Here is an 18,590-nt window from a genome sequence, read left to right as displayed (position 1 = left end):
CCTCTTGTTTTCACCTCTTTTCCCTTGAGTTGTATTATTTTATTTATTCATTATGTATACAGTTCATAGGAATGCATACTGCTTTGTAGACAAGTAAATCAATGGCCAGTCCCAGTACTGAGGCTCTTGCAAACTAAGCCACAACAAAGAAAGTGATAAGAGACAAAGGGTAGGGGAAGGGTGAGGGTTATACCAATGGAAGACCATGAGCTTCTAACATGTGCATATTGTATGTATCTATTTTTAATCTAATGAAGAAATATTTGGGGATAGTGTTTGGAAATAAGGTGTGATGGAGCTTGACAATGGAGGCAAAGCACAGGAAGTATGGGATGTGAAGGAGAATGATGTTGCATGACTCAGGTAGGGACAGATTATCCCTGGCTCTTGTGTGTAGGAGGGAGAATGCAGGAAATTTCCCCTTCTGTGTAGTTGCAGTTTTTGTGCAAAGAACGCAGAGGTCGCTACTTCAGGAGGATTACTGGCACGTGAAACCTTAAATTAGAATGAATAAATGAAGATTTGGCACACCACTTTGGAAAAGTTGCCAACCCCTGAACTAGACTATAATCAAGGAGGGTCCTCCAAGCCTAGGGAGTGGCATGAGAAAAATTATGGTGATGTTTGTGGGAGTAGGAGATCAGAGAAGCAGGGAGGCAAACTGAACTGTCAATGCATGCAGCATAAGTGGTGCAGTAGCATTTGGAAAGCATACTCGTGTTTGCAAATGCTTGAGGTCCATAGAAGGAATTAGTGCTCCATTCTAGGCATGTGTTAGTGCATCTATTGAGTGTAGTAGCTGCTTTACCAATTATTGTCCCAAACTGACAGTTCGTAAGGAGGAACAATTTCTGTTGAATTTATTGGGACTGCAAATTCTTGAGTCTGTAAGATTGGGGCCCTATGTGGCTTTACTCATGCATATCTGAGATCAGAGGAGAACTCATGTTAGTGACCTTTTTATTTTGTTGGCTATTTGGAAAGTTCAGTCCAAACATTGTTAATGGGATAAATGTATTTTCAGATATTGTGTTTTCATTTTATGAAAGATCATTTCCACTGATTGCTTTCATAGTCTCAGAAAATGTTCCTCTTTTATTACCAGTCATCCTAAATGTGTCAGTTTCAGTTTCAGAAGTGGAGAAATGGAAAGAGGAAAATGTTAAGAATGTCTTTGGAAATATGAGTAGAATTTATTTCTCTACAGTGATCAATAACAGAATTAATCATTCTTAATCAAAGAATGATAATATCAAGAGTTCCCTGCCATGTTCCAAAAATATTCCACAGAAATATTAAAATTGTTGATAGTCACTGCTCTTTATTCTAATATTGAGCTTGTGGAGCTCGAAACATACCAAAGATGTTGCAATGGTTCATGTTTCAGGGCTTAGTGAGAAGAGCCAGATGTATAACTTTTCATTTACCAATAACAATAAGTTCCAGTAGAATTTCCTCAGTACTGAACTGAAAATCCACCCCAAACATTTCAGACATAGTTCCAGCCCCAATTTGACAAATACTGTCAGAAATAAATACTGTTTTCAGTGGAGTCAGACAGCGAAATAAAACTTTGGGTGTTCTTATTTTTGCTTTTGGTAATGGAACGCTCACAATTTTTAGAGCATGTTGTTTGTTGTAACTCTACAAGTCTGATAGTTGTCTTTTAGAAGTCTAGAAATAAACAACCGGTGGTGGTTTTCTTCCTTTGGCAAATAATGCCTACGCATAGTTCCACTGGCTTCAGAAGGATCAACATGCAAGGTCTGAGTCTTTTCTTACTAATCAGCATTCTCATGAATGACACCAGCACAATTTAACACTTCCACATGTGTCACCTTATCTTGCCATCTTATTTGAAAAAATTTACTCAAGCATCGGATATGAAAACGGTTTAGTATTTTGGTATGTTTGGCATAAGTCATCCATGTTTCTGAGCCGTATAGGAGAGTGGATAAAATGTTATGCCTCATAAATGCGGATTTTCACTTTAGTCGACAATTTGTTATTGTTGCAGGCTCTGTCTTGCAAAAATCTAAAGCATTTAGAACTTATTTAACAAGTCTGCAGATGACGCATGAGGAAAAATAGAACTCACTACACTCTGTCATGGCTACATTGGCTTTGCAGGGCTAACAGGAGAGGAGGAAATAGTAAAAACTTTTTTTGTGGGGATCAGTAAAGTAAGTAGCTGCAACTGAGCCTCCCACAAGGAGCAGGTCTTTTGAGTAAAGGAATGTTTTACATGCTAATTTCTCACCATAACTATACTTCGGTATGTAAATAGGTAAATCTGTTTAGTTCCTTCTTTGTTATTCTTCTTAAGTATGGCTCTGTAGAATGTAGACTTTGAATATCTGTGATGAAAATAGGACTTGTCAAACAGCTAATAGCGTAAAGGTTGAACTTTGCTGGTTAACACCATCTAATCCAAATGAAAACATGTTTCTCAGCTTTTCTTTGCATAATAGGAGAGGTGGGGAGACTTCTACTCTGTGTGTGTGTGTGTGTGTGTGTGTGTGTGTGTGTGTGTGTGTTTGACACTAATGGCACTTGAACATTATGACAGCTTCTACAGTATACACTGAAATCATTGCCTTAAAAGGGACTTTCTTATTGGGGAATACTTTCCCATATAAATCCATTTACCTTTCACGTTTCTAATAATTTTCCTTGCCTTTTATGCTAATTGTTGAATAGACTTATTATTCAAGACAGGATATTCTCTGTCACAGCTCATCTACTTCTACTTAAAATAGAAAGATGTGCTGTTATATTTCTAAAAAGCTGCTGCAACAAAGCTGCATCACAGAAATAAATCCAACTTCTCAAAATCAGGTTCACTGTGTCTGAGCTGTACTGTCTTCTAGATTATGCTTGGTACTGGGACCATGTCTTTCTCTGTTTTTACAGCATGGGCCACAATAGTGCTTAATATAGAATAATCCTGCATGCAAGTCTACTGCCGAATTTGAGACATCATGGGAAAAAGACTCTGTTTGCACTGCATAATCAAGCCAGAGATTATAGCTGTGGGGAAACCGAGGTTATAGGCATCTTATAAATACCTACGGTAGATGGACAAAGAGAGAGCTGCAGTAATACAATGGAAAAACACATTTCTTTTGGGATTAATGTTATTTCCCATATTTTGTCTAATGAAAAAGTGCTTTCCTTTTAAAGCAAATAAAATTATATGTCAGAAGACGATGATAGGGGGAAAAAAGGTGGGTCTGATGCCTGATTAGAGCAGAAGACTAGGAAGTCAGGACTTGTCAGGTCCTGTTGTTCGTTGTGCTACTGAGTTGCTGTGGGACTTTGGGCAAATCCCTTAACCTCTCTGTTTTCCCAGCTACAAAATTAAGATAATAAAACATATCTATCCCAAAAATCAAAAAGATACCAGCATTTGAAAATATTTAATAAGGGGCACTTTGGAAGGAGAAATGCAATGGAGTAGATGAACGTTTTACCTGAACAGAAGAAAAATATTTGTCCCCCTTTAAAAAGAGTGGAGAAGGAGCAGTTATTCTTCCTAGAGACAGCTGGCAAATTGGGAGACCTAATCAATATTGTTAAGCACTTTGAATTCCTCAAATAGTAATTCTAAATTAGAATATTTTTAAAAAATTGTGTTAATAAACCCTCATACACATTTTATTCATGTATATGTTTTAAATATATATGTAATATGGGTCAAATTCTGGATTTACTCCATTGTTTTCAAAAGCATAACCCCAAGGATAGTTTGTATCCACAAAAACAACGAGGAGTCCGATGACACCTTAAAGACTAACAGATTTATTTGGGCATAAATTTTTGTAGGCATGGAGAAGTGGGTTTTTTACCCACGAAAGCTTATGCCCAAATAAATCTGTTAGTCTTCCCATGGATAAATATGGCCTGCCCGTGTAGCAACCTAGTATAATATAAACTGTGTGTGAGTATTGAATAGGTATAATATAAAGTATTGTGTGTTTGTGTGCAGTATTTATTTTTAATTTGTTAAAATACCTAAAAAAAACATTTAATCCAGTACTAGTGAGCACACTTTAGTTTCTATCCAAAGATCAGGATCTTCAGCTCTGAATACTGGAATTGCAAACTAAATATAGTTAGCCAGATAACAACGATGCTTCAGACAAAATAGATACTTTCTAGTTGGGTTACTAAAGCATTCATTAGCTTCCACCTGCTTGCTTCAAATCACAAATCTTATAATGTAAGACTTCAAAATTGGTAGGTGTTTTTAGGTCAAGGAGAATCTGGTTCTTTTCCCTGTGCTGTACTTCTGTGTGACAGTTTGGTGACAAGACGAAGGATACCAGGGGGAAAAAAAGGATGATAATGCAATGTGACAGCAAGTGAGGATGATATGTACCAAAAAGAACAACAGAAAGGTTTTTAGGATAACGCACTGTCTGGAAAAGAACTGCTGACTTTTTTTTTACAAAAAAGATCTATTCTACTGAAAGTTATTGTACTAGGGTAGGCATGCCGCAGCAAAAACAAAGAGGGAAAAAGGGGGCAGTAATGTGTCCCACAAGACATCTTACAGCAGTTTCTTAAAGGATTGTCTTTAACTACTTCCTTAGAGGTTCTCCCTTTCCCTATGTTCCTTACAATTTTGTGTCCCAGGCAACAGATATTCTATCGTGTTCTTGCCCAGTGTTTGGTAGTATTCCTGTTGCTGTGCCTTAGGCTAGCAGGCTACAATGTCTTTGCTGTGTGACCCTTTCTGTGTGACCCTGCTGTGTGCAGTCCTTTCCTTTGGATAGCTGCCTCAGTCCAGTCCCTTCTACTTCAGGCTGTGTTTTGAAAGCACTATGCTTTCAGAATTCTTTTCTAATTTGAACCTTGTTGGCCCATAGGACTCGCCCACACAACAGTCCAGTCAATACGCCTCTCAGTTTTCCCTCCCCCTTTTTGTTTTTCTTAGTTATGCCATGGTTTGCTTTGTACGTTGCATGTACGATGTTTGTTTTTTTATTACTGCTGTCTGACTGAGCAGAACCATGGTGTCCTTGGCAGAGAGCGAGTGCTATGTAAATAGTATATGTATCTGTGTATAACCCAATTCAAAATTTTCAGCTGCTTCACTTTGATTCCACCTAGTGTGACCGAATGCCCGCATCTGTTCACACCTTACACACTATTGTAATAATTTTGTCTAAGGCATGTCTTGTAAGTTATTCATTGAAAACTCATAATTTGCTGGTCAGTATCGTCCTGATAAAATGTGCGCACCAAATGACATATAATGTTTAAGATTTCTCTGTGTGGTGTTATTAATACATGTTTCAAACACCACAGCGCTGCACAAATAGGTCTGTCCTAAACAAAGGAATGTGTGATCTGGTTAATTTGCATTTAAGCAGCAAACAGGGTCATCAAGTAGGAAAGGAAACAAACAGAGTGAGATCAGTAATCCACTGAAAGCATGTAGTGAGAAATTTTGTTTGAATCTAATATAGTTTGTTAGGCATTAGTAAGTGTTTTCTTTATTTTTCTTGTAACCATTTCTGACTTTTATGCCTTATTACTTGTACTCACTTAAAACTATCTCCTTGTAGCTAATAAACTTGTTTTATTGTTTTATCTAATCCAGCATATTTAAATTGAAGTGTTTGGGTAACTCCTTTAGGGTGATAAGTTGTGTGCATACTGTTCTCTGAAAGGAATAACTGACTTTTATTGTCCAGGAGAGGGCTGGGCAGCACAGGATATACATTTCTGGGGGGAAATCTAAGACAAGGGACATGTTGGGGTTACCCTGCAGTATAACCAAGGCTGGTGAGAGCCAGAGTAAAACCCAAGTGTGGCTGGAGTTACGCACTGATGTTCAGGGTGTGGCTTCCATACTGGAAGGCTTTGTGAGTGGCCCCTGTGGGAGCTGCTTCAGCAAGGCATTGTTAAGCACCCAATGTTGCAGGGCATGAGTGACACCACTGTTTATTAGTCTGGATTGTACCCTGATATGTCACACCTGGCCAACTAGATTCTGTAACAGGGCAATGAGTCTGTTAGTCTACTGGTTTCTGATCTTCCAATAGAAATCAAAGGAGTCTGATATGAGCCCTCTAAGACCACTTAAAGAGTTCTAAGGGATGAATTATACCTTTCCTGAAAGTGAGGGATTAATATCAGTGACTAGAGCCATGTTATGTTGTATGATTGGGTTGTACAAAATTTGCGCATACGTCTCAATCCACATCTGCAGCAATCTCTGCTGATCCAGTTCCAAGATTTTCCTTAGCAGGAACTGCTGCAATAAGAGCAAAGAGTGGAAGAGTTTGTAATGCGAGCAAAGAGTTGTCAGAGGCATGATTTCATCAGCGACTTAAAAATGATTTTTGTTTGTTTTTCTTTATCCCATTTCTTTCTGGAGATATAGTGTAACATCTCCAGTAGGAAATGGGATAAAGAAAAACAAACTATATATAGATATATATATAAAATAAAATATGGGCGCTATTACATTTTGTCAATAAATATCCTGATAGTTTATTTATGACCATTGTAAAAAGTATCAAAACAAAATGCATTCTGGCCTTGTGTTATTCATGAACTCCCTCTTTTTAACATGAAGGTGGATAATTCACTATTGCATATTGCATGCACTTGACCCAAAAAGGAGATCCTTTTTTTCCTTATCCATATTTTACTTTTGAATTGCCAGACAATTCATCATTCATATATTACCATGCAAACGTGTGACCTACAAATCTTCCTTTCTGAATTATGCACTCCTGATGCTTTCTGACTCATGAAAAAGAAAGTAGTTTAGTGGGGAAATGGTAAAGTATTCATGCAGTTCTTGGGGTTTTTTCACTGAGGAGGCAAAAAAGAAGGAAATCAATGTATGAATAAAGTTCTCTCATGCTGGTGCAGTAGCAGTGTACTACCTGAGGGGGCAGAATTATGAATCAGCCAAGCGATTAAGTTTAAGGAAATAGTATAGCCTGAGTACCGGTATATTGCAAAGTTAATACACTTGGCCTCCTGGAACAAGTGCTGCTTCTGCTCTCAGACAATTATACCAACTAGTTATGCCTCAAGAAATAAGCTGACCATGAAAGGGTCAGAAAGATATTTTTCATTGTTTACAGAATTGCACAGCTGGCTTGATGTCTTTTTTTTGTGTGCCTTCAACGAAGGGCAAAAATTGGTCACTGATTACTCTGCTAGTAAGCTTGGAAGGATGATATTTTTATTGATAAATGTCTGTACATTTCGATTTCACTCAACACACAAACTGATGGAAAAAATATTTCCATCTATCATAATTATAATTTACATATAAGCAAAGTAAAAATAAACTTTGGTGTTATCTGCTGAAATTGTAAAAAAATAAAAATTGAATTCTCCCAAGCCTATCTATTGGTCACTGTTAGAATTAGGTAGATGTACTTCCCACCAGATGAGTTTTATAGGGAGAGGAAGACTACCAGAATGTATAGGATTTCACAGAAACATCACAAATTATGACAGTCCTTGGCAATAGATGTTCCTCTGAAACACATGTATATGGCCAGCATCTTTAAAAATCTCCTTGCATGTACAGTGTGCTGCCATATATATGTGCTGTGGTTGATTTTATAAAATATGCTGCAGTGCATGTGGTGTGTTTGGAGGCCAGGATTGGACAGTAAGGAGTAATTTGATCCCTCTTCGTCCTAGTTAGGTGCAGTTCTGCTGCCCAAGTAGAGAGGATTGATGCAGGGGAGTTATAGAATGGATATGTCCCCAAACTTTTTACCTCACCCCCACGCCCCATCTGTGCCCCAGCCTCCTGGAGCTGGGGCCACAGTTCTGGGAGGAGGGGGACACAGACAGGAGTAAGGGGGGCTGGGGCCATAGCTGGGGGCAGAGGTGGGAGTGGAGTCTCGGCTGGCAGCCGTCAGCCAGTGTCTTGGACATGGGACCAGCGGCTGCGACCAGGAGTGGAGCCACAGACATGGGACCAGGATGCTGGGCAGGGACAAGGACCAGAGCTGGGTGGCATTCCCTCGCCGCCTCCTGTGGTGGCTGGCCTGGACCCTGGCTGTGCCCCCCCACATGTTCCTCCAGGTCCCCTATGGGGGCACGCCCCACAGATTGGGGACCTCTGCCCTAGGGGCATGGAGAGCTGTCTACTTTGTGGTATTATGCAGAGTGGGAGGAGGAAGGGCTGGAGAATCTGTTGCTGACTTCATCCTCCTGTCTTCCCTACCCTTCCCTTGGTGGGGCAAATGGCCTTTCAGGGCTCCTCCCACCATGTGTCTTCCTCTTCCTCTCCCATGTTGGCATGCCTATGCAGGACTAGATGGTGGGGAAAAGATATGCCGACTGAAGTAAATCTGATTACCATAATTTTGTTTTGTTTTGTTTAAAACATTTCACTGGGCCAATCCATTCACAAATATCAACTTTTGTGTTAAGTGTGTGTGTTTGTGTGTTTGTTTAAACACAGCCCTCACATATTAACAATATCAATAGTGAAAATATCCCTGCTTTTACTCTTTTGGCTTTCTTCTGGGGAAAACAAAAAATACAGAGGGTGAAATTTCACTGATGGAACTACATAGAGGGCATCATTTATCAAAAGGGAGAGGAAAAGCTTCAGATTCGTTAATTTTGTGCACAATTTAGATGAAAAATGTGAAAAGTGATAATGAATTAGAATAACAAATAGCATTCAGCATTAAAAAGTGACTAATCATCGTCTGGGCAGCAAGTAAAACAGAATTATGTTGCAACTTGATTTCACTGAATATTTTAGAATAGTTCATCTTTCTTGTTTCAACTGGAAGAATGTTTGGTGGATGATGTCAAAGTCTCTGGACTTGGTGTGAAACAGATAGATATACTGAAGCAGTGTTTTTTGTTTTTATAACCTAAGTGTTGGGATGTTAGGGATGAGTGTGCAGATTCTGCTGTTTGTGTTTCTGCCTCAAATATTTGTAGTTTTTTGGGGTATTTGTTGTGGTTCTGATTTTCAGAAGTGCTGAAAGCCCATAACTATGATAGAAGTCAGTGGGGCATACTGTATAGGTTTTCAGAATTTCTGAAAATCGGGATCCTAGTCTTCTCATGGTTTGTCAAAGTTGGATATTGGAAGTACTATGAGAAGACTAGATCTCATGTTATATCAGTCCTACTAATGGCTGCCTAATGTAAAAAGAATCCCATGAAAAACACCACTATTCAGAGATTCAAATTTATACTGACTTACTCAAATACAGAGGGACACTATTTATTTGTGCTCTTGAAGAACCCACATGCTCAGATGGAAGTTCTAGTGTCTTGACTTAAAGGGAATTGTTCCTCGATAGTTTAATATGTCTGAGGAGAAAAGTGCCTGGATTCTTTTTCTGTTGAAAGTTGGCTTTACTAAAATACCCCAGTAGTGTGAAATTCCACAATTAGAAAATGAAAGCTTGATTGTGTTATTGTAAGCAATTGGCCTCTTGGAAGCTGTCCATGTAGAAGATGACTATGATTTTCTATTGAATATAGTTGTCATTGAAGACAAAATATATAAAAAAAACCCCACAAACCTCCCCACAAAAACAAAAAAGTACATGCTTGTTCAAGGCATTAGCAGCCTATTAAGTCTCTTTGTTGTCTTCAGGGGAAAAAATGCTACTTTTAAAATTAGGCATAGTTTATGTTCTGGATCTTAGCAAATTGCATACTGGAGGGAAATTTTGAGATGAGAATTATAACTTCAGTCAAGACATTGACCTATATTTAGACTTGGAAGGATTAGATTTTTTATCAGTAAATATTGGTAAACATTAATTCCACTATACACACACAAACTGACAAAAATATTTCCATCAATAATACTTGAAATTTACAGATAAGCAAAGTAGGAAAAATGCTTCTTGAGAACTTATTAGAGTTTGATTTAAGGATTTTTACTTTGTATATTTTGATATGATAATATTAACAGTTATAAAGCTTTAACCTTTTGAATCTCAACAATTACTGTCATTAAATAATTGTCTGCCCCCCATTGACTGACCCTTCCCATAATTTCCCACAACTGTAAAATGGATTTAAAAAAATTTAAAAGGTTAAGACCGAAATTTTTGTGCAACTGTGACAATTTAAATGGATAAAATTGAAAAAAAAATCTTTAAAATAAACACTGATATTCATCAAAATTATGAAAAATAAAAATTGAATGCGGCCAAGCCTACTTCTGTTAGTCTGCAGAATGGGGTCACTGTATCTAAGCTCTGCCATACTTTCTAAAAGACTATGCAGATCCCCGTGTGGAAGGGCCAGAAAACTCAGAGTTGAAACTCCTAGAGTTTCCTTCAGATCATTTGGTCAGGGAGACAGGATTTGTTCCCCACAGAACAGGCAGTTGGCAAAATCGAGAGACTTTCCTGTTGATTTTAAAGTATTTTTCCATCTGATATTCCCCAAGCCACTGCACCTCACACCCAACTCACTCAGTGTCAGCATAGCTTCCTCTTAAGTCATGAAGCCATGACCATCTGATCACTGCTCATCCAAAAACCCTATCTCTTATGAGGAATTTCATTTTGCGGAGTGAGAAAAGCAGAAGATAATGTTTAGAGGGTCACAATTAGCTTCCACAAGGTTTGAAGGGAAATAGTGTAATGCAGAGCCCACACTATGTCTTCTACCAGTGTATAGAATCTTGACCTCCTCAAGGATGATAGCTTTCTGTAGGATTAGGGACTGTGCCATAGAATTATGGCCCATAGCTGGTTTAATCTTTCACTTTTATCTCTCTTGAAATAATATGTATGCACCTTAACATTAAGGTCATAAAACTCCACCAAGGATAGGACAAGAAGTAATCAGCTTAGTTTGCAGCAAGGGAGATTTAGATTAGATATTAGGGAAAACTTTCTAGCTATAGGGATAGTTAAGCACTAGAAACAGTTACTTAGAGAGGCTGAGGATCCCTGTTGTTGGAGGGTTTTAAGAACAGGTTAGACAAACACTTGTCAGGCATAGTAGGGTATACTTGGTCCAGCTCTTCATTTTTGTGATTCTATATTTAACACTATTCCCCCAAGATTACTAGCCACGATTATCAGCAAACTCAAGATGTTTGAAAAGTTTCAATTAGTAGCACAAGCACAGGCTCCAAACCTTTTGAGATTTGGTCATCATTAATAACAACTAGAGACAGGTATGAACTGAAATGTCAGATCTAGAGAAACCTGAACCTGGTGTGATTTTTGGCTGCTGATTATCTCTCTAATAACCCAAACCAAAATCCACAAACTTGATTCCCTGAACTTTGGATAAGTACCAGTCCAAATCTGAACTTTACAGCTTAAGCTTTTCTATACTAATAGCCATTTGCAAGCTTAAAAATTAGCTAGGCTTCCTTACTGCATTACTTCCTTCTACGGCTTGTGCACACTAGTTTATTATTGTAGAATTCCACATGAGTGCTTGGCTGTTGACATTGATTTATTTAAAACAAAAATGCACTGAAGCATTTGTTCGAAAAATGAAAACACAGAGAGAATTATATGGACTTCAGAGACTTAAAGAGCAAAAGGGTATGGTCATACTTTTGGTTTACTAACCTGCGTAATGTACCCTAACTATTTAAACCAGTGGGAACATCTACAAAGGAAGAGAATCATGATGATGCCTATGTCCTTAGGAACCTTGAATTAATAAGACAATATTAAGTATTCTGGTAAAGAAGTATCCACTTTGACTACATCTGGCTGGACTAGAGGTCTATATAAACCAGGGGTTCTCAAACTGGGGGTTGGGACCCTCAGGGGGTCATAGAATCATAGAATGATAGAATCTCAGGGTTGGAAGGGACCTCAGGAGGTCATCTAGTCCAACCCCCTGCTCAAAGCAGGACCAAACCCAACTAAATCATCCCAGCCAGGGCTTTGTCAAGCCTGACCTTAAAAACCTCTAAGGAAGGAGATTCCACCACCTCCCTAGGTAACCCATTCCAGTTCTTCACCAACCTATTAGTGAAAAAGTTTTTCCTAATGTCCAACCTAAACCTCCCCCTCTGCAACTTGAGACCATTACTCCTTGTTCTGTCATCTTCTACCACTGAGAACAGTCTAGAAATCCACCCCTTCCATGAGGCCCCGCCCCTGCCCTGTCTCTTCTCCACCTCCTCCCGCGCAGTTTTAATAAATATATACACTCAGTAATGCACCTCACAAGCCTGCCTTGCCAGTACTGGCGGAGGGCAGGCACTAGGACCCTGCACCCTAATCCTCAGCCCCAGCCAGAGCCCTCATCCCCCCACACCCTAATCCTCTGCCCCAGCCCTGAGCGCCCCCACATCATGAACCCCTCATCCCCCCGCACCCTAATCCTCTGCCCCAGCCCTGAGCGCTTCCCTTCCCCCCCCAGCCCGGCCCCGGCGGGTCCCGCTTCCCTCCCCCACCCCCCGCGCAGCGCCGCGTGGTGCGGGGGCGGGGCGGTGAGCTCCACGCCGAGCGCAGCGCTCAGCCCAGAGCTCCCAGCCCCGCCCCCTCCCCACGCGGCTCGGATCGGGGCGGGGCTCAGGCGCTCGGACGGAGACTCGGCGCTCTATGCGCCGAGGCTCCAGGAGAGGGGCGGAGGCGGGAGCCTCCGCTTTTCTCTTGGGGGCCCCTGCGGAGCTCCCCTGGGGAGCTCCGCGGGCCGCAGGGAAGAGCTCCGCGGGCCGCATGTTTGAGACCCCTGGTCTAGATCCATCCTCTTTGGAACCCCCTTTCAGGTAGTTGAAAGCAGCTATCAAATCCCCCCTCATTCTTCTCTTCTGCAGGCTAAACAATCTCAGTTCCCTCAGCCTCTCCTCATAAGTCAAGGTCGTGAGGTTATTACATGAGGGGTCATGAGCTGTCAGCCTCCACCCCAAACCCTGCTTTGCCTTCAGCATTTATAATGGTGTTAAATATATTAAAACGTGTTTTTAATGTATAAGGGGGGTCAGAGGCTTGCTATGTGAAAGGGGTCACCAGTACAAAAGTGTGAGAACCCCTGCTATAAACTGATTTAACATTCCTAAAAGCCTATTTCAGAATGTTCTGGGTCAGACATAAAACACAGCATGGATTCTATGGTGGTGGATTCTTTCTGAAAGCCTGTTGAGGAACTAAAAGGGGGCTTTCTTAATCATCATAATGTATTACTTTCCATCTTTAATATTTGGAAAGGCCAGAGTGTTTTTGAGAGTTGCTTTTTCATATAAAAACAAACTGGGTCTTAACAATTCCGTATAGAAAAGTCCCATAGAATTTAATAGGGATTAAACCAATAGGGCTTATATAGAAATGTAGTATTGTTTTATGGAAGTCATTACAAAAGCCTATGTTATTAATAGAGAATGATGCAGTTTCTAATGGATTTCTGCACAGTACTATAGCAGGGATATTTTTATCTATTAAATATTATAGAATAGTTCAAACATTCTGTAGAAAGGGTCATAATTTTCCTTTAAATGTTATAGGACTTCCCCATAATGGATGCTTTACTGCTACATCACCTTCAACATGCCGCAACTCTATCAAAGCTGGGTTCACTTAGTACCTTGCAGGAGATGGCTCAGCATTTCACATGATCGGTCCCTATGCCATATTTTGGGCTTATATGATGCAGCCTATTTCATCAGATATTTGATCTGATGCAATGTGTCTGGGTCTGTATATTATACATGAACATATCACAGAGGGAATGCAACACAACTTAAAAGGCTGGCTACTTTTAAATGAGATTTTATCTAAATAGTTTGCTTCTAAAAATAATTGCTGCTCCTCTGCATCTGTGTCTTCGAAAAATCTTTACTGGAGAACTGTGTGTCATTCACTCCTGAAATTTTATCACTAATTTTTAAAGGAAACAGTACCCAAATTGGGCTGCATCAGTAGAGAATTAGGCCCCAGGCCTTGCGGTAGCCAAAGTTTGATGACATTACACATCCCCTCTGAATTTTGATTAGCCCATTAGAATGCTTTCCTTGTCAGACCCAACTTTCCTGCCTTATATTCCTCCACTAAACATTTTTCACTGCAGAACAATACTCAAAAATGGGGGGAAAGTAAGAATTCACAAAATTTGGCAGATGTTTTGAGAGGGACATGGAACTATCAATTAGGATAAGCAGGTGACTGATTGGCAGGCACTTGATGGGTTAGTAATTATACCACAGGGAGGGGCACTACATTCCCCTCCCCCCCGAGCCCGGCTTTCACATACCTGGCATTGAATTGCTTCCAGTGTAGGTTTACAGGGCTTTGACCATGAATCAAACATGGACTTAATTCAACTGTGAAACCTCTCACCCCCATACCCATGAAGGGGGGGTGGAGTGACAGAGGCCACAAGACTGGGTGGAGGGAACCTCAGCCTGAAAGGCTTTAAACTCCCTCCTCCCATGAGCTCAACTGCACAATCCCAGGTCTTGTTTAACTGTGGGAGCTGGCCCTTTTAGTCTTTACTTGATGCTGGCCACTGGTGGCACTAGCCGTTAGCATGGACACATCCCAAACACCCACCAGGCCTGGCACCCATCTCCTGCCTGACCCAATCCCTAATATCACAAAACCAAATGTCAGCCCCAGCATCAGACAGATATACTCTGTCCTCCCTAAAAAGCTCAGGGCCATTGTATCAGATATAGCTATGTGTTATCACTGCTGGCTTCCCCCTGCACTCCCAGAACTCAAAAAATATTATCCTGGCTTACCACATGGTTCACATTTTTTCTTGTCATTTCAATGCGGGCTGGCTCTATGGCCTCCTGCCAAACTCGTCTGATAAGCATTTCCATCTAAACCAATTGAGTGTAAGGCCATAATTGCATAAACCCACTATATCTTAATCCTTAAATTTAATCCAATACAATCTGTAAAATCATTTTTGCCGAGGTGAATAATCAGGACATCAGGTAGCTGTAGCTTAGCCATCAAAGGGTATCCCGGCTGCCATACCATCAAAGGCAGATGGTTTCAGCCTTACGTGCTGACCTGGCCAATGTCCAACCACAATTGCTTAATTAACCCATCATCCCCTCTGAATTCTATCCCTTGTGCAGGCCCTGAGATCACTTTAAGTGATCTTCGGTGGGTGCATGTTGTTCATCAATGAATGCAGACAAGGCATGAGCTGATCCTGTGGCATGCCTCTGTTGCTGAAACACTGAATATGTATCGCTTCAGCCTTGAAGCCCACGTGCAATCCACCTGCCAACTTGGCTGCCTTCTTGAGGGCCCCAATGTACTGTAGAGCATAGGCGCTGACTCCCTGGGTGCTCTGGGGCTGGAGTACCCACAGGGAAAAATTAGTGGGTGCTCTGCACTCACCGGCAGCTAACCCCGCTGCCCCGTCCCACCTCACCTCACTTCCGCTGCCTCCTCCCCCCCGAGCGTGCCACGTCCCTGCTCCTCCTCCTAGCTCCCAGCACTTGCCACTGTCAAACAGGTGTAGCAAGCTCCCGGAGGGAGGAGTGGGAACATGGTGCACTCGGGGGAGGAGGTGGGGCCAGGGTGGGGATTTGGAGAAGGGATTGGAATGGGGGCGGGAGGGGCGTAGTTGGGGCGGGGACTTTGGGGAAGCGGTTGGAATGGGGGGCAGGAGGGGGCGGGGCAGGGGTGGAGTCGGGATGGGGCCAGGGACAGAGTGGGGGTTGAGCACCCACCAGCGCCAGTAGAAGTTGGCGCCAATGCTGTAGAGTGCCCTCAAATCCAAATATCAGCTATGCTTTGGATATCCCCTGAAATCAGAAACATACAGGGTTAGTTACACTTATTGCCAGTCCAAGCAACCTTTCCCCTGGGATGGACGTGTCCTGTAGTAGTTCAATTTCTAGTGCCCTCTAGCTTTGAACATTCTGAGAGTCAAAATCTTCTGATGCTGCCATTGTGGCCACCCCAATCCTGAAACACTGTGTAATAGAGTTAGCCAAATTGGTACTGCAGTAGGCCAAAGCATTTTTCATTACTACAGTGAACTGGTGTTTTATCAGGAATCTGCCATCCAGTGTATAAACAATGTGCCCATCTCTTGGTTATCTGTGACTAGGAAAGCTCTGACTGCCCTTAAGGGAGAGAGGTGTTCATTCATACATTCCTGTAGCACCATGGAGACCCCATTCCCATTCTGGTCTGTTTTAGAGCACCTTAAGTGCAGTGACACTGCTCTGGATAATATCCATAGGTCCGATAAGTCAAATGCTCACCTGGACCTTGCTGCAACTGCCTGATGCACCAGTTCACTTAACCTGAAAATGCCAAAGGCGGCCACAATGAATGTTGCTTTAGATAAAATTACCTCCCCATCCCACAACTGTGTCTCCTGGATAGAGCATAGACTCACAGACTTTAAGATCAGAAAGGACCATTGTGATTCATCTAGTCTGACCTCCTGCACATTGCAGGCCAGAGAACCTCACCCACTCCTAAAATAAACCGCTAACCTCTGGCTGAGTTACTGAAGTCCTCAAATCACGGTTTCAAGACTTCAAGTTATAGCGAATTCACCATTTACACTAGTTTAAACCTGCAAGTGTCCCGTGCCCCATGCTGCAGAGGAAGGCAAAAAAACAAACAAACAAAAAAACAACCCAAAGACCAATCTCATCTCGGGGAAAATTCCTTCCCAATTCCAAATATGATGATCAGTTAGACCCTGTGCATGCAGACAAGATCTGCCAGGCAGATACCTGACGAAGAATTCTCTGTAGTAATCAGAGCCCTCCCCATGTCTCCAGCAGTCGGGGATTTTTGCTACTGGCAGTCGCCGATGCGCCACATGCCACCGTAGGCAGTCCCATCATACCATCCCCTGCATAAACTTGTCAAGCTCAGTCTTGAAGCCAGTTAGGTTTTTTGACCCTACTGCTCCCCTTGGAAGGCTGTTCCAGAATTGCACTCCTCTTTTGGTTAGAAACCTTCAATTTAATAATCCAGTAAGAACTTCTGTCATTATGGGGTGCTTGTTATCCCTGCCTGTTGCCTTTGGACCATCCGTCCAAGAGCTTCAGTACTATGAATCCTCTACATGGGTCTGGGAAGCCTGCTAGGTTGCACCAAAAGGACAGGCTAGCGAGTAGACCCAATACAGTGGAGGGAGCCAACACATGGTGCACCAGTGACACTGCTTACCTGGTGCCTAAGGCTGGGCCACAGCTGTTGGAACTGTTCCCAAGCTCTATATTCCGTGAATTACGTAAAGCTCTGAACATTCTTTGGCAACTGCGTTCTTGACTGGTTCTATGGCTGTCAGAAGCCAAAGCTCCACAGTTGTTGGGGCATCACCTGTGGATCTCTGTAGGGAAACAGGACAAGCTCCAGGAATCTGTTGTCCTGAAATCAAGACAGAGCGTCAGCAATGCCAGTGTCTACTCCTGAAAATGCACTACACTAAGAAGAATGTTAAACAAGAGGCAGTTCAATACAAAAGCCCTCACTAGCCTCATTACCCGAGCGGACTTAGTTAACTATCTATTTGCTATATGAACCATGGCCTGGTTGTCACACCAGAAATCTTTTTGTTTCTGAATTGTTCTTGCCAAATAGTAACTGCCACTGATATTAGGAAAAAATCAAGATAGGTAATGTCTTTTGCAATACCTTGAACCACACAGTCCTCTGGCCACCTCTGAGCATACCACTCCCCTTGATACTACACCCCCAAAACCTATTCCTCTTGAGGGGTTACATTACACTTGAAACTCTGTCCTTGGTATCCAGGCTAAATTCGCACTTCAAACCCTGTTAAACTGCTTAAGAAATTTCTCCCATATCTCTACATCTTCCTTCATTGTCCTGTCACTCTGACAAAATTGTGAGGTTTGTGCACCTTCAGTGTGGCAGCCACCGGACAGGCACACAGTACCTTTCCCAGGGTCACTACCTGACATGCAAAGTTTAAGTGCCCCATAATTCCCCGTAGCTGTTTCAGTGTACTGTTTTAGTATCTTTGATTGCTGTAGTAATTCCCTAACAGTATCTAATTTTCCTGTGAGTAGCTGAGAAACATCCTGAAATACATCCAGTTTGATTCCCAAGTACATTAGCCTATTTGCAGGCCTTCTATTTTTTCCAGTGGTGAGGGGGAAAATTGGGAGCCCTTGTGATAACCACTTTATTGCTAATTTGAGTGGGATGGACCTTTTAAGTGCATTTGAATCACACAGAGAGAGAGAGAGAGAGAAAATAAATAAATGGGAAGGTCTAACTGTGCACATGAGGTTGATAGGATGTTGGTGGATGCATTCCAGAGCTCAAATCTGATATAAACAATATCCTATACTTTGTGTAAGCATGCTGTGGCATGTTAATTTAGAAAAAGGCAAACTTCCAAGTGAAACTGAAACTACCTACGCAGGTTTTAAAACGTGTCTATCAAGTGGTTCCTTTAAAATTACATTGCAGGGCTTTCAACATATTCTGTTTTGTATATAAGGGAAAATAGGGAAATAGCTTAAACAGACCCACCTTGTTTGGCTAGTTCAGATTTCCAACAAGACTGTAGGAATGAAGTTCACGTAACCTGGATGGCTTTGGGGAGGAATGAGTTAATTTATTCCTGTGTGCGTGTCCCATAAGGAAGAGGACTGATCTGTCAAGGCCATAAAAGCCTGGGTAAGC

General features: G+C 41.6%; 1 protein-coding gene across 1 annotated transcript in view; it reads left to right on the top strand.

Annotated features, from left to right (window-relative positions):
• TENM2 (teneurin transmembrane protein 2) overlaps window positions 1-18,590 on the top strand; it is a 966,597-nt gene that overhangs the window by 570,539 nt on the left and 377,468 nt on the right. The window lies entirely within an intron of this gene.

This window comes from Mauremys mutica, chromosome 8, assembly GCF_020497125.1.
Source record: "Mauremys mutica isolate MM-2020 ecotype Southern chromosome 8, ASM2049712v1, whole genome shotgun sequence".
In the NCBI taxonomy this organism is placed as follows: domain Eukaryota; kingdom Metazoa; phylum Chordata; order Testudines; family Geoemydidae; genus Mauremys; species Mauremys mutica.
Note: the sequence above shows the minus strand (reverse complement) of the source record. Positions and strands in the feature narration are given on the sequence as shown.